Below are 13,393 nucleotides of genomic sequence, written 5' to 3' on the forward strand. Positions count from 1 at the left end.
ATTACTTTACAATATTGTAGTGGGTTTTGCCATAGATTGACATGAATCAGCCATGGATTTACATGTATTCCCCATCCCAATCCCCCCTCCCTAGCCTATGTCTTCAAATAAGGCAGTGAGGAATCTAAAAATTGTATATAGGAAGGATAAACAAGAAGATCCTACTGTATCACACAGGGAACTATATTCAATATCCTGTGATAAACCATAATGGAAGAGAATAACAGCAGAAATCAACACAATATTGTAAATTAACTACACTTCAATTTAAAATAGAGTCCATTCTTTAAAAAATGGTAAAAATGTACTTTTTCAGAACAGAAATAGAGTCACAGATGTAGAAAGCAAACATGGTTACCAAGGGGGAAAAGGCAATGGGGGATAAATTGGGAGATTGGGATTGACATATACACAGGAGTATATATAAAATAGATAACAAGTAAGAACCTGCTCTATAGCACAGGGAACCCTACTCAGTTCTCTGTAGTGACCTGTATGGGAAAAGAATCTAAAAACGTATACCTGTTTAGATGTAAGGCTACAACATGTACAATTGATTCACTATTTTTTTCCTGCTGTAGAGCAGGAACTGACACAATGTTATAAAACAACTATTACTCTAAAAAACTATTTCTAAATATGGCAGTGAGAGTTCACTTTTTTTTTTTCACGCCAACAGAGAACGTCCATTTCCACTCAGATCCCTGATATGCTGGCTAGTTTCTCTGTCCTTGTCCTACCATCCCTAGCTGTGAAAGCTAGTGGGTGTTCCTCATATTAGCACTTCCTGTCTCTTCTCCCTCTGTCTTCCCCTAAACCCACCCAGATTAGAATGTCACGCCATCAGTGAGTTCAACACAACCCCCTCCTTATTCCAAGTCACCTCCATCCTCTCCAGTTACAGACCCATCTCTCTGCTTTTCTGAAATATAACATCGTACATTTATTTTTGCCTTTATTTCTTCTCTTCTTTTTAGCCTCATCTCTCCACGGAAGCCGCTTTTGTCAAAGTAGGAATAATCTCCCATTGTTAAAACTTTTAATCAGTTCTCTTGCCATGATTCTTAAGCAACATTTGGTATCAGTTGAAAAGAAACACTTGGCACCCTTGCTCAATCTTCTTTAAATATGGTTATCACTTGGCTTTCAAATAGAAAATGCTCCTGTTTCTCCTCCTACTTAACTGAGTGCTCTTTCGCAGTCTTTGGTTTTGCTTTTCCTTTCCTTTCCTTTCTTTTTTTTTTTTTTTTGCCTGCCCCTATTTTCCTCAGACCTTGGCAGTCCTTTTTCTACTTTCTATGAGTCTGACTTTAAAAAAAAGATGTCACATACAAGTGACACCATGCAGTGTTTGTGTTTCTCTGGCTCATTTTACTCAGTACACTGCTCTGAAGATTCATTCATGTTGTTGCAAGTGGCAAGATTTCTTCCTTTCTCATTGCTGAATAATAGTCTATCCTCCCAAGTGGGAGGGGATATATACATATATATAGCTGATTCACAACACTGTTGCACAGTAGAAACTAACATAATATTGTATAGCAATTATACTCCTATTAAAAAATAAAAAAATAATAATATTCCTTTCAAAAATGCTTTTCCCACCCCACTAAGTGTCTACATCTGGCTCACCTCCTCACATCTTTGGTCAGACACCATCTTATATATGAGACTTCCCACATCACTGTACTGGAAACTGAACATGTGCACACATGCACACACAGAAACACACACACACATGAACTCCATAAGCTGCCTTAATCTTTTTCCATTGTTGTCACTCCCATTTGATACAACATGTATTTAACTCTTTGATAATTCTGCCTTTCTATGCTAGAATATACAGTATACAAGGGAAGAATTTTCTCTTATTTTCTTTATTGCTATACCTCCAGTAGTCAAATCCATGATTAACACCTTGTAGGCACTCAAATTACTCAATTATCGATCAAAAGAATGAACAAATTCTTAGGGATATAAGGCCATTTTGAGGATAGCCAAAGAGAGACACACCACTGATAAGTCTGGTGGAATTTTGAGTGTATAGGTGAATTTAGTATGATGTACATAGTCAAGTTAAAAAATATTTCTCAGATGATATATTCCCAGGGAAGACTTTGAAGAAGAGATATATAGGCTTCCCTGGTGGCTCAGACAGTAAAGGTCTGCCTGCAATATAGGAGACCCAGGTTTGATCCCTGGGTTGGGAAGATTCCCCAGAGAAGGAAATGACAGCCCACTCCAGTATTCTTGCTGAGAAATCCCACGGACAGAGGAACCTGATGGGCTACAGTCCATAGGGTCACAAAGAGTCGGACACGAAGAGTACCTGACTTTCACTTTCATATAGTCTTTCACTTTTATTATCAGTGAGCCTCACAGACAAGCTTAAAATTTGTTTTTAACTAGAAACCAATGTTGCCTGCTCAGTTTTTATGTATTTTCTCTCTCAATCTCTGAATGTAATTAAGTTATTCCTTACTCATTCAGCATTATGTATTGAGTACCTATTTGCCATGACATGTGCTAGTTGTTGGGGATATAGGGTTTCTGCTCTTAGAAAACTTACAAGTGCATTTTTCTCCATGATGTCCAATAGCCCCCCTTACCTATAGCTTCAGTAACATTATGTAAGGTTAGGTGGTTATTTGTGGAAATCTTCATTGACCTTAACTGCTTTGAGTCTACCCAAAATAAACACTCAAAAATACCTGGTGTGATCTAACATAAATGACACAGCCTTTCAATACAGAGATCTGAATTCTAATCCCTTGTTATTATTGTTCAGTCGCTAAGTTCTGTGACTCATTGTGACACCAGGGACTGCAGCATGCCAGGCTCCCCTGTCCTTCACTACCTCCCAGAGTTTGCTCAAATTCATGTCCATTGAATCAGTGAACCTATCAAATCATCTCATCCTCTGGCATGACCTTTCCTAACTTCAATCTTTCCCAACATCAGGGTCTTTTCCAATGAGGTGGCTCTTCACATCAGGTGGCCAAAATGTTGGAACTTCAGCGTCAAATTCCTATGATTAATCTCTGTAGCAGGTCAGAGGGTCTCTATTTTCTTTAGTTTCTTCATCTTTGAGAAAGAGTTAGTAATCTCTACTAAATGAAAGAGATTCTTGTGAGGACAAAGTAGCAGTCAAGAAAACGCTTTTGAAAACTTAATGTTCCACTTAAATATGTAATAAAATTTTTAACTCCATTGGAGTCAAAGCATGATGTGATGAAGACCAAAGTTTTGGAATCAAATCCTAGCTCTGGGACTTGGCAGGAAGTGGAAACAATGCCATTAATTTGCAAAGTCATTGTGGAAATTAGAAGTGACATATTTAAGAAGTCTAGCGCCTAACACGGGATCAGACAGAGTAGATGCCATTGTCAGCTTTTTCTTTACTGTAATATTTTGGCACATGACCATTAGAATTGCCAATTTTCTTCCATTTGTTAATATACCTCAGTTTTCAAATCTATTGAATGGGGAAATATATTATAATGGAGTTTTTCCAAAGGCCTCTTGAGAAGCCTTAAGAGATGATAATAATCCATCATAGATAATAACAGATGGTGATCTCCAAGCAAAAGTCATTATTGTTATATCCTCAAGGGCGGCACTTTGACATTCTTTATTAGATTTCTGCACAGTCAACTCTGAAGGCCTAGACAGAAAAAAATCACATTCAGGAAAAGCTCTTCAGGGAAGGACACCAGAGGAAAAGAAGAATAATGAAGTTGTACAAATTGTAAAGTAAACCAGGCAAAGAGCCAAGAATTTTCATGCAGAGGGTGACTGGAGAGAATCAGGTCTCACATACCTACAGCTTCCAGCTCCTTTCAAACAGCAGGAGACAAAGAACACTCTTCCCTGGCAATTTAGAAAAGGCAAAGGCAAACAAGCCCCTTCACTTCCACTGAGGTTAGAGGACATCCCTTCGCCATTCACGGTCGGCCTCAGACCACTGACTTTCCTGACATCATTCTAGTCAAATGGCAGTGTTGCGCTGTGCTTAGTCACCCAGCCATGTCCAACTCTTTGTGACTCCGTGGACTGTGGCTCCTCTGCCCATGGGGATTCTCCAGGCCAGAATATTGGAGTGGGTTGTCATGCCCTCCTTCAGGGGATCTTCCCAACCCAGGGATTGAACCGAGGTCGCCTGCATTACAAGCAAATTCTTTACCGTCTGGGTCATGAGCAAAACCCAAGAATACTGGAGTGGGGAGCCTATCCCTTCTCCAGAGGATCTTACCAACCCAGGAATTGAACCAGGGTCTCCTGCATTGCAGGTGGATTCTTTACCAGCTGAGCTACCAGGGAAGCAGTCACAGTCACATGGTGGAGATGTTTACAGTTCTTGGAAACTTCAATTCAATTCCACAATAACCTAGTGTCAAGGTTATTCTACTAAACAAATGAAAGTGGAATAAGGGAATGGGCAAGTCATCTGAACATAGTTGGGTTGCACAGGCTTTGTGTCTCCGCCAAAATTTCCCAGAACTAGGAGTTTCCAATCAGGTACTTTTGGTCTTTTGAAATTAATTAAAAAAAAAAAAAAAAGGAAGCTTTATATTATAAAAGATCAAAGTGAGCTGCTGCTTTGGCATACTCTGAAACTCTCTTCTGATGCCCTTTGCTCAACTGCCTCCATCCTAGCAGTTTTTCATCCATTTTAGACGGCCTAAAACCAAAGGTTTCTGTTTCCTGATCGATCACTTCATGCTTTAGAAACAAAATACTTTATAAACCAGTGGGCAAACTCAGTTGCATTATCTAGTACCCAAATTATATTGATTTCATGGCACTTCACTTAAAAAACTAGTCTGTGGGGATTTAGGTCACACTTTAATAATTCAGCCTATGAGAGTGCAACCATTTTTTTTTTTTTTTATTCCCTGGTCAAATCTGAACATTCAAGAGTATCACAACAAATTATACTTTTCTACATCATAAGCTCAGGATGTAACTGAATGTTGTAAGATTGGAATTTTACAACTGCTGTTCAAAGGTATATGATTACCATGAAAGAGTACCATAAATAGAATCTGGAGAATAGCTTTTATTTATGTATATAGGTATGTACATTTGTTTATTTTTAATATTATTGCAAAATGATAGCCCGTTTCTGCTCAAGGCATTAAATATTGAACAGTTTACTACCATAAGAAATGGGAACTTGTGATTCCTGATCCATGGCATTTGATATTTATAACATTGTTCAATATGTAAGATTGATATTTAAATTTGGTTTTGTTCTTTGCCTGGTTATTATTTCAGGGTTTGTCTACATGCTAGTCATTTGCTGCTGATCAGATGATTTTTTGTTTTTTGGTGATTGATTCCAAGTTAACAAGTTTTTTCTCTCATCCATCTCTTGCCCAGTCTTTCTCAAGCTCGTTAATTTTCTGGCCTAGGTGAACTTAGATTAATCTTTTCTTCAGAGTCACGGTTTTCTTTATCTAGTGCCCATACTTAACATCCTTAATAATGTACTTTGGGCTTCCCTGGTGGCTCAGATGGTAAAGAATTGGCCTGCAATGTGGGAGATCTGGGTTCAGTCCCTGGGTAGGGAAGATCCCCTGGAGAAGGGAATGGCTACCCTGTCCAGTATTCTTGCCTGGAGAATTCCATGGACAGAGGGGCCAGGATGGCTACAGTGATGGGGTCACAAAGAGTCAGACACAGCTGAATGACTTAACACTTTGGGTCAAAATAAGGTTTTCTAAAAAGTAGTGCTCATGAAATATTTTCTTACTGTAACAGAAATGTTGTGGGTTTCCACCCAGCACAGAGGCATGAGAAGCAGGAATTCTTTCCTCTGCTGTTTCCAGAAAGAAGAGCTAAGGCTCTCAGGGTTTCCTGATCTCTCTGTGATCACACACATACTGCTAATGGCCCGAGGCACTCATACATGTCCGGGAGCTCTCCAGCCTTCTCTTGAACTAATTCCTTCCAGAGCGTCTGTTCAAGTGTGACTCATCACTTTACAGAGCCACTGCCTCCCCGCATTCCTCCTGCCAAATGTGGAGGGCATGTCTTTCCCATTGGATTCTTGCCATGTCTTTCATACATTTGACGTAATCCTCTTTCCCATTGTGTTTGTGCACCAACTTGTGCAAAATTGCAGGCAAAAAAAGTAGAGCAGAACCTCAAAACCTACAAAATGAGTCTACTGAGTTTCCTTCAGTTATCTTGGGCTATGCGCTGGGCATGAAAATCCCCATCAGTTTAAATAGGGACTTTAATTCTGTTTATTTGTATGTTTGTTTTGGGGTGAGAGAGTGGGGGCTATTGTAAGGCTTCATAGGATTTAGGAAAGTAGGAGAGATTAGAGAAGACATACAAATATATAGTTAGAAGTAAAAACAATTTTTTAATAAAAAATGTGAACATATTTAATAGAATTTACCATCTGAGCAGACACTAGACCTTACTAGAGATTTCATGGCAACAGAAATATTCATCATATCCTGTCTCTGCCTGGACTTTCCTCCATTAATTATCCCTTCTCTTCTCAGTACTGTCAACCTTTTCCTTTCCCTGGCTTCTTTCCCTAAGTCTATAAACATGCTCAAGTCTCTCCCATCTTAGGAACAAATACTTCCTCAACTCTGCCTCCAATCAAGCTACCGCACCTTCTCCTTTAAATTTATTTTTTAATAGCTCAGCTTCTAGAACAAGTGATCTACATGAACTGTCTCTAATTCCTAATATTTAGTCCTTTACTTTATTGATTATAATCCTTCCCATCCCTACATTATTTCTATTCCAAAGGCAGTTCTGTGTTGCTGTTTTCAATTTTATTATTCAGTATTCTTGGATGCAAGTGACTGAAAATTCAAGTTGAGTTATGCCAAGAGAAAAGTTAGTTTTATTTTTGTGGTTATTATTATTACTTAGCTCTGCTGTTGGTGCAGTTTTATTCACTAAGTTATGTCTGACTCTTTTGTGACCCTCATGGATTGTAACCTACCAGGCTCCTCTGTCCATGGAATTTCCCAGGCAAGAATACTGGACTGGGTTGCCATTTCCTTCTCCAGTGGATCTTCCTGACCCAGGGATTTAACTTATGTCTCCTGCATTGGCAGGTGGATTCTTTACCACTGAACCTCCTGGGAAGCCCACTTAGCTCCTTTACCTAAAAAAAAAAAAAAAAAAATCATAGTTAGAGCTAATTTCATTCAAGTCCAACACTGAACCAGGACTGTCACTTTCTTGACTTTGTCTCCCTTGATTTTGGCTTGACTTCTTGGCAGTTCATGATTCACAGTGGCAAAAGATGACAAGGATTTCTAGGTTCACATTCTCATTGCTTTAAATCTATCAGAAAAATAGACCTTATCTCCCATATAATTCTCAAGGTTAACTGGTGGACTCTGAATGAGTAACACACCCACTACTAAATCAAACAGTCCAAAGGGCTGCAACATTCTGATTGATTAAGGCTTGTATCATATGTATTCTTTGGATTTAAACATGGCTTTGAATTTCAGCTCTAAGAGTGTTTATTAGTAGTAACAATATAATTACATCTATATGTTATACACTTTACAGCTAACATCTGTTCTTTATAACTATACAAATTCCATGTTAAACATTTTGTAGGTGATAGGTAGTTGAAGAACTTGAGTAATGGGCCCAACTCTTAAAATTAATAGAGAAAATCTAGGATCTGAACTCAGGTTTGTTTAGTTTCAAAACTGTGTTCTTCCCACTAATCAGGCTGAGATACTTACCTAAGACATTCATCACAATGCTAGGACATACTTAACTCATGCTAGTTCTTTTACTTTTCTCTGCATATACAATTCTGATCATGTCATAACTCTTGAATATTTTGTCTTGAAGGACCTTCCATAACCTGGTCCTTGCCTACCAATTTTAAGTGGTTTCATCTCTTACCATTTTCTCCCAGGTCATTCTGAAACATTTGTTTCTGCTTCACTTATTTGTCTGAAATTTTGAATATAAAATGTCTTCATCCTGTCTCACTCCCCCTCCCCATGGCAAACTATTCATTTTTCAAGTTTGCCTCCAACTTTTACTTTCTCCTGTGTTCCTCTGCAGTTCATCTATTATATATACCTCCATTCTGGAATTTATTATATTATAAAGTAGTGATTTCTACATGTTCTCTCCATTATGTATGAAGTCTTTAAGTTAAGGTCATGGATCAGATCACTTTATTTTCATATCCCTGGAGACACAGTGCAGATGCTATGTAAATGTTTGTTGAGTGAATGAATTTACGTATAAAGAAAACAATTCTTCTTTTCCCGAGTTGGTACAAAGTCCCTTTCCCAGCATGAATTCTGTAAGACACAAGCAGCAATAAGAAAAAGTAACATAATGTGAGAGAGGGGAAAAAAAAAGAAAAGAAAATCCACCTAAAGCCATATAGAAAAATTACACAGAAAATATTTCTTATCTTTTATATAAATAAGTGATCATTGATCTATTAATTTAACTATTAATTTAAAAGTAGAGAATTCAGGCTACTTGCCTTATTGTTCCGTGGTGGACATAGGAAAAAATAATTTCCAAGAGCCTCTTTGCTTTCCACTCTAGTTGATACTGATAAAGCTTTCTTTCTTTTTTCTTTTTTCAATGTGGACCATTTTTTTAAAAGCCTTTACTGAATTTGTTACAATATTGCTTCTGTTTTATGTTTTGGTTTTTTGGCGCCTACATGTGTGGGATCCTAGCTCCCAGACCAGGGATTGAACCTATACTCCCTGCTCTGGAAGGCAAAGTCTTCCTTAACCACTGGACCAACGGGGAAGTCCCTGATAGAGTTTCCTTAAATAACCTTCATTCTGTACTCACTCCTCTATCTCCATTGCTTTAGCTACTGCCTTAATCTAAATCTTCATCTTTGCTTGAATTATTGAAAGAGTCTCCTTCCTCCCCCATCCTTCTGCATGAGCCTCTCTGCAAACTGTCTTCCACTTGGCTGCAAGATGGATATTACTAAAATAAACAAGAAATCCTTCTATAGGTTTCTTTTCTTTTTAGCACAAACTCCAGACTTCTAAAGTATCAAAGCTATTCGAAACTGTTTTAGTCTATCTCTTTGATGCCTTTCTCTTTATTATTCCTGCATTAACCTCTTATACTCCAGCCATACCAAAACTATTTAAACCTTCCTGCCTTCACCAAGCACTTCGATTCTCTTTACTTTTTTTGTGCTACTGCTTTTTTCTGGAACACTCTTCTGACTTTGTCCACTTGGCAAGCACAAGCTCACAATCATCACAAGCAGCATTTTATCTGTATACTTCTCAGGTCCTCCCACATAGATGCTTCTTTCCTTTTCCCTAGAGGTATACACTTTTATGAGACAGCCTACAACACTTTAATCCTTGCATTTATGTATTCCATCTTTACCACTAGATGGGAAAGCCGTTGATGTCAGGGACTGTATCTTACTCATCTCTTGTTCCCTGGCACCTAGCCAAGTGTTCAGAACATAAATATTTGGTGCTTGGGCTGAAAAGAAGGAAGACAGAAGAGACAGAAATACGGAAAGAAGTAAGTCTGCTTTCACTTTTGTTTCAGGCCTCTGATATACATACCACAGGGAGAAAAATCTATGAATAAGTAAGGGAGAGAAGCGTCTTGTTTATATCAATATTTTCCAATAATAGTATTTGTTGCAACAGAGTCAAGTATATATATCCATGAATTATTTGGTCTTAAGTTTTTGCTCGCAATATTTTAATTCTTCCAAGGATAGTCTTTCTTTAGCTGGTTCAAAAACTCAGTGATAATTTCTGGGGAATAAAATTCAAGAAGTTTATATTCCTATTCTGCTTGCTGACAAAAAAAGAAGTTAAATAAATGAATTATTTTTGTTACATATGTATTTCTTCCCCCAATATTTGATACGATTCTCCCGCCCCCCCCCCCCCCCACATTGGAGTATAATTACTTTACAACGTTGTGTTAGTTCTGTTGTACAACAGAGTGAATCAGCTCTATGTTATGTATATCCCCTCCCTCTTGGACCTCTCTTCCACCGCTCCCCCCACCCCACTCATCCCACCCATCCACCGATCTAGAGCACTGAGCTGAGCTCCCTGCACTATACAGCTGGTTCCCACTGGCGATTATACACATAGCAGTGTATTGATGTGAAACCGTCTCCAAATTCACCCCACACTTCCCTTTGTCACCCCCCCCCCACCCCTGCCGCCATGTCCACACATCCATTCTCTACATCTGCTTCTCTATTTCTCCCTGGAACTAGGTTCGTCTGTATCATTTGTTTTTCTCTTTCTGACTTACTTTTGTATGTGGTACATATATACAATGTCATATCACTCAGCTACAAAAAGGACTTGATTCTTAATGAGAAAGAAGTAAATCACCTAACAGAACCAGAAGGCTGTGGGCAACCAAGATTCTGCTCTTGAAGGGCTCATGAACGAACTCACTAACTCCAAGTACCAATGCAGAGGCAGCAGCTTTAAAAGTGCCTGAGTCATATGTGGAAGAAATTCAGTGACTAATTTTAGGGTATGTATTGGAAGGGCAGGGATCTGGTGGAACTTTCTCTGGGTAAGAAAATACCTTTTTTTCTTTTTTTTCTCCTTCCACAGAGCTGGACCATTGTTGGCAGGTACCATTTCTGTTGCTCTCCATCAACCTAGCTAACACTATGTGCCCACTCAACCAGCCTGTCCTGGTCAGCCCTCCCAAAGTGGTTCCTGCTCTCCCCACATGGTAGGCAGTCCCAGCTAGCAGCAGGAGCACCCTTTTAAAGCATCTTCCACTCCAAGAGGCTGGTCTCACACACCAGCATGCCTGGAGCAATTATGGCCCAACCACAACAGAAGGGTACATCAGACCACACAGAGGCTACGCCCAGAGCACCTGGTTCTATTGCCAGATTTTAGCCCTGGGACTCACAGGACATCTTCTACATAAGGACACTCTTTTAAATTTGGAAGATGTAGCTGATACATCTACTGAAAAGTGAAATTGTTAGTCACTCAATAGTGTCCGACGCTTTGTGACCCCATGGACTGTAGCCCATCAGGCTCCTCTGTCCATGAGATTTTCCAGACAAGAATACTGGAGTGGGTTGCCATTCCCTTCTCCAGGGGATCTTCCTGATCCAGGGATTGAACCTGGGTCTCCTGCATTGGCAGAAGGATTCTTTACCATCTGAGTAACCAGGGAAGCCCAATATACCCAGCACACAGATACAAACGCAGAGAATTAGGCAAATAAGGAGATGAAAGAAAACCTTTCCAACAAAAGAACAAGACAAAACCTCAGAAATAAAATGAAAGATAAGCTTTTATCAAATAAAGAGCTCAAAGATTAATTAGGACACTAAGCAAAACTGGGAGAAGAATGGATTAACTCTGTGAGAACTTCAACAAAGAGAAAGTTTTAAAATGAAGCAATCAGAAGTGAAGAACACAAAAACTGAAATGAAAAATAAACTAGAGGGATCAACAGCAGACTAGAGGATGCAGGGGAACGAATCAACAATCTGGAGGACAGGGTAGTAGAAATCACCCAATAGAAATAACAAAAAGAAAAAAAGAATTTTTAAAAAAGAATAGTTTAAAGGATTTCAGAGATAACATCAAGATATATTCAAATGATAGAGTCTCAGAAGGAGAAGAGAGAGAGGAGGGAACAGAGAACTTACTTGAAAAAAAAAAAAATGATAATAACTGAAAACTTCCCTAACTTGGGGAAGGAAATAAAGCAAAATTCAGGTCCAAGAATCAGAGAAGAATCCAGGGAAGCCATACAGATGGCCAATGGGCCCGTGAAAAGATGCTTAACATCACTAATCACCAGGGAAATGCAAGTCAAAACCCAATGAGATATCACCTCACACCTTCAGCTGTTATCAAAAAGACAAAGAAATGTTGGTGAGGCTATGGAGAAAAGGGATCCCTTGTACACTGTTAGTCGGAATGTAAACTCGTGGAGACATAATAAAAAACAGAATGCAGATTTCTCAAAAAATTAAAAATAGAGCTACCAATATGATCCAGTAAATTTACTTCAGGATATTTACTCCAGAAAAACTCCCAAAACAAAATGAAAACACTAATTCAAAAAGATACATGTACCCCAGTGATAATGCAGCATTATATAGAATAGCCAAAACATGGAAGCAGCCTAAGTGTCTATCAACAGAGGAACAGATTAAGATGCATAATGAAATATTACTTACCATAAAAAGGAATAAAATTATGTCATTAATGACAACATGGATGGATCTATAGAGTTTTATGCTAAGTAAAATAAGTAAGACAGATGAAGACAAATACATATAATTTCACTTATAAAAGGACTCTAAAAAACAAAATTAATGAACAAATGAAACAAAACAGAAACAGACTCACAGATACAGAGAACAAACGGAGTTGACAGAAGGAGGGGTATGGGCAAAATGGGTGAAGGGGATTGAGAAGTACAAACTTTGTTAAAAAATAAACAAGTCATAGGCATGTAATGTACAGCAGAGGAAATATAGTCAATAATATTGTAATAACTTTTTATGGTGATGAATAATGGACTGATCATAGTGATTAATTAATAATGTATATAAATGTCAAATCACTATGTTTGAAATACATAATATTATATGTCAACTACACCACGATAAAAATAGAGAATAAATTTAATTAAATTTTTAGAAAGCTAAGTTTTCTGAATTGATTTTCAGAATGATCAACCAAGAGACATGCTATGTTAATGTTAAATTTTATATATACACATATATATAGGCACACACAATATACATATACATGCCACACATGCACAAATACCTACATATGCCAAAATGAACTTAGGATAGATTAATGCTAAAATGTAACATCCAAAGTATATTAAATATTATGGGACTTAAATATATTCTTGAGTATGTATAAATAATTCAAAATAGAATTGGAAATACTTATCTCACTAGCTCTTCTAATCACTCTGGTTTGGTGCTGCCTGATTTGAATCAATTTTTGCTTAAATAAATTCTTAAAGCTTTAAGAAAATAAGAAATACTTATCTCTTTTTGTTCCCATTTCTAATATCTATTCAATTCAATTTTCTAAATTTCAGAAGTAATGATTCTGATTCTCTGGTTGTCTTGATACTGCAACACTGGAGAAAAAACATGAAATCACTTGTTAAGCAGACTATTTGGTTTTCTGTAGACTGAAAAAGTCAGCCACACTGAATTTAAACATTTTGAAAACTTATTTATGTTAAACTGATTTACCACTGAGACTTCATGCATCCTTATCTCTCAGGACTCCTCCAGCAGATCAAGTCCTTTGATTTAAGCCTGATAGTTGGAAATGTAGCTGTAGGATTTCTTTTCAAGGTACTTCTAAACATAGCTGATCTTAAAATTAACTTTTCATGT

The sequence above is a fragment of the Muntiacus reevesi genome, chromosome 1, assembly GCF_963930625.1.
Source record: "Muntiacus reevesi chromosome 1, mMunRee1.1, whole genome shotgun sequence".
In the NCBI taxonomy this organism is placed as follows: Eukaryota; Metazoa; Chordata; class Mammalia; order Artiodactyla; family Cervidae; genus Muntiacus; species Muntiacus reevesi.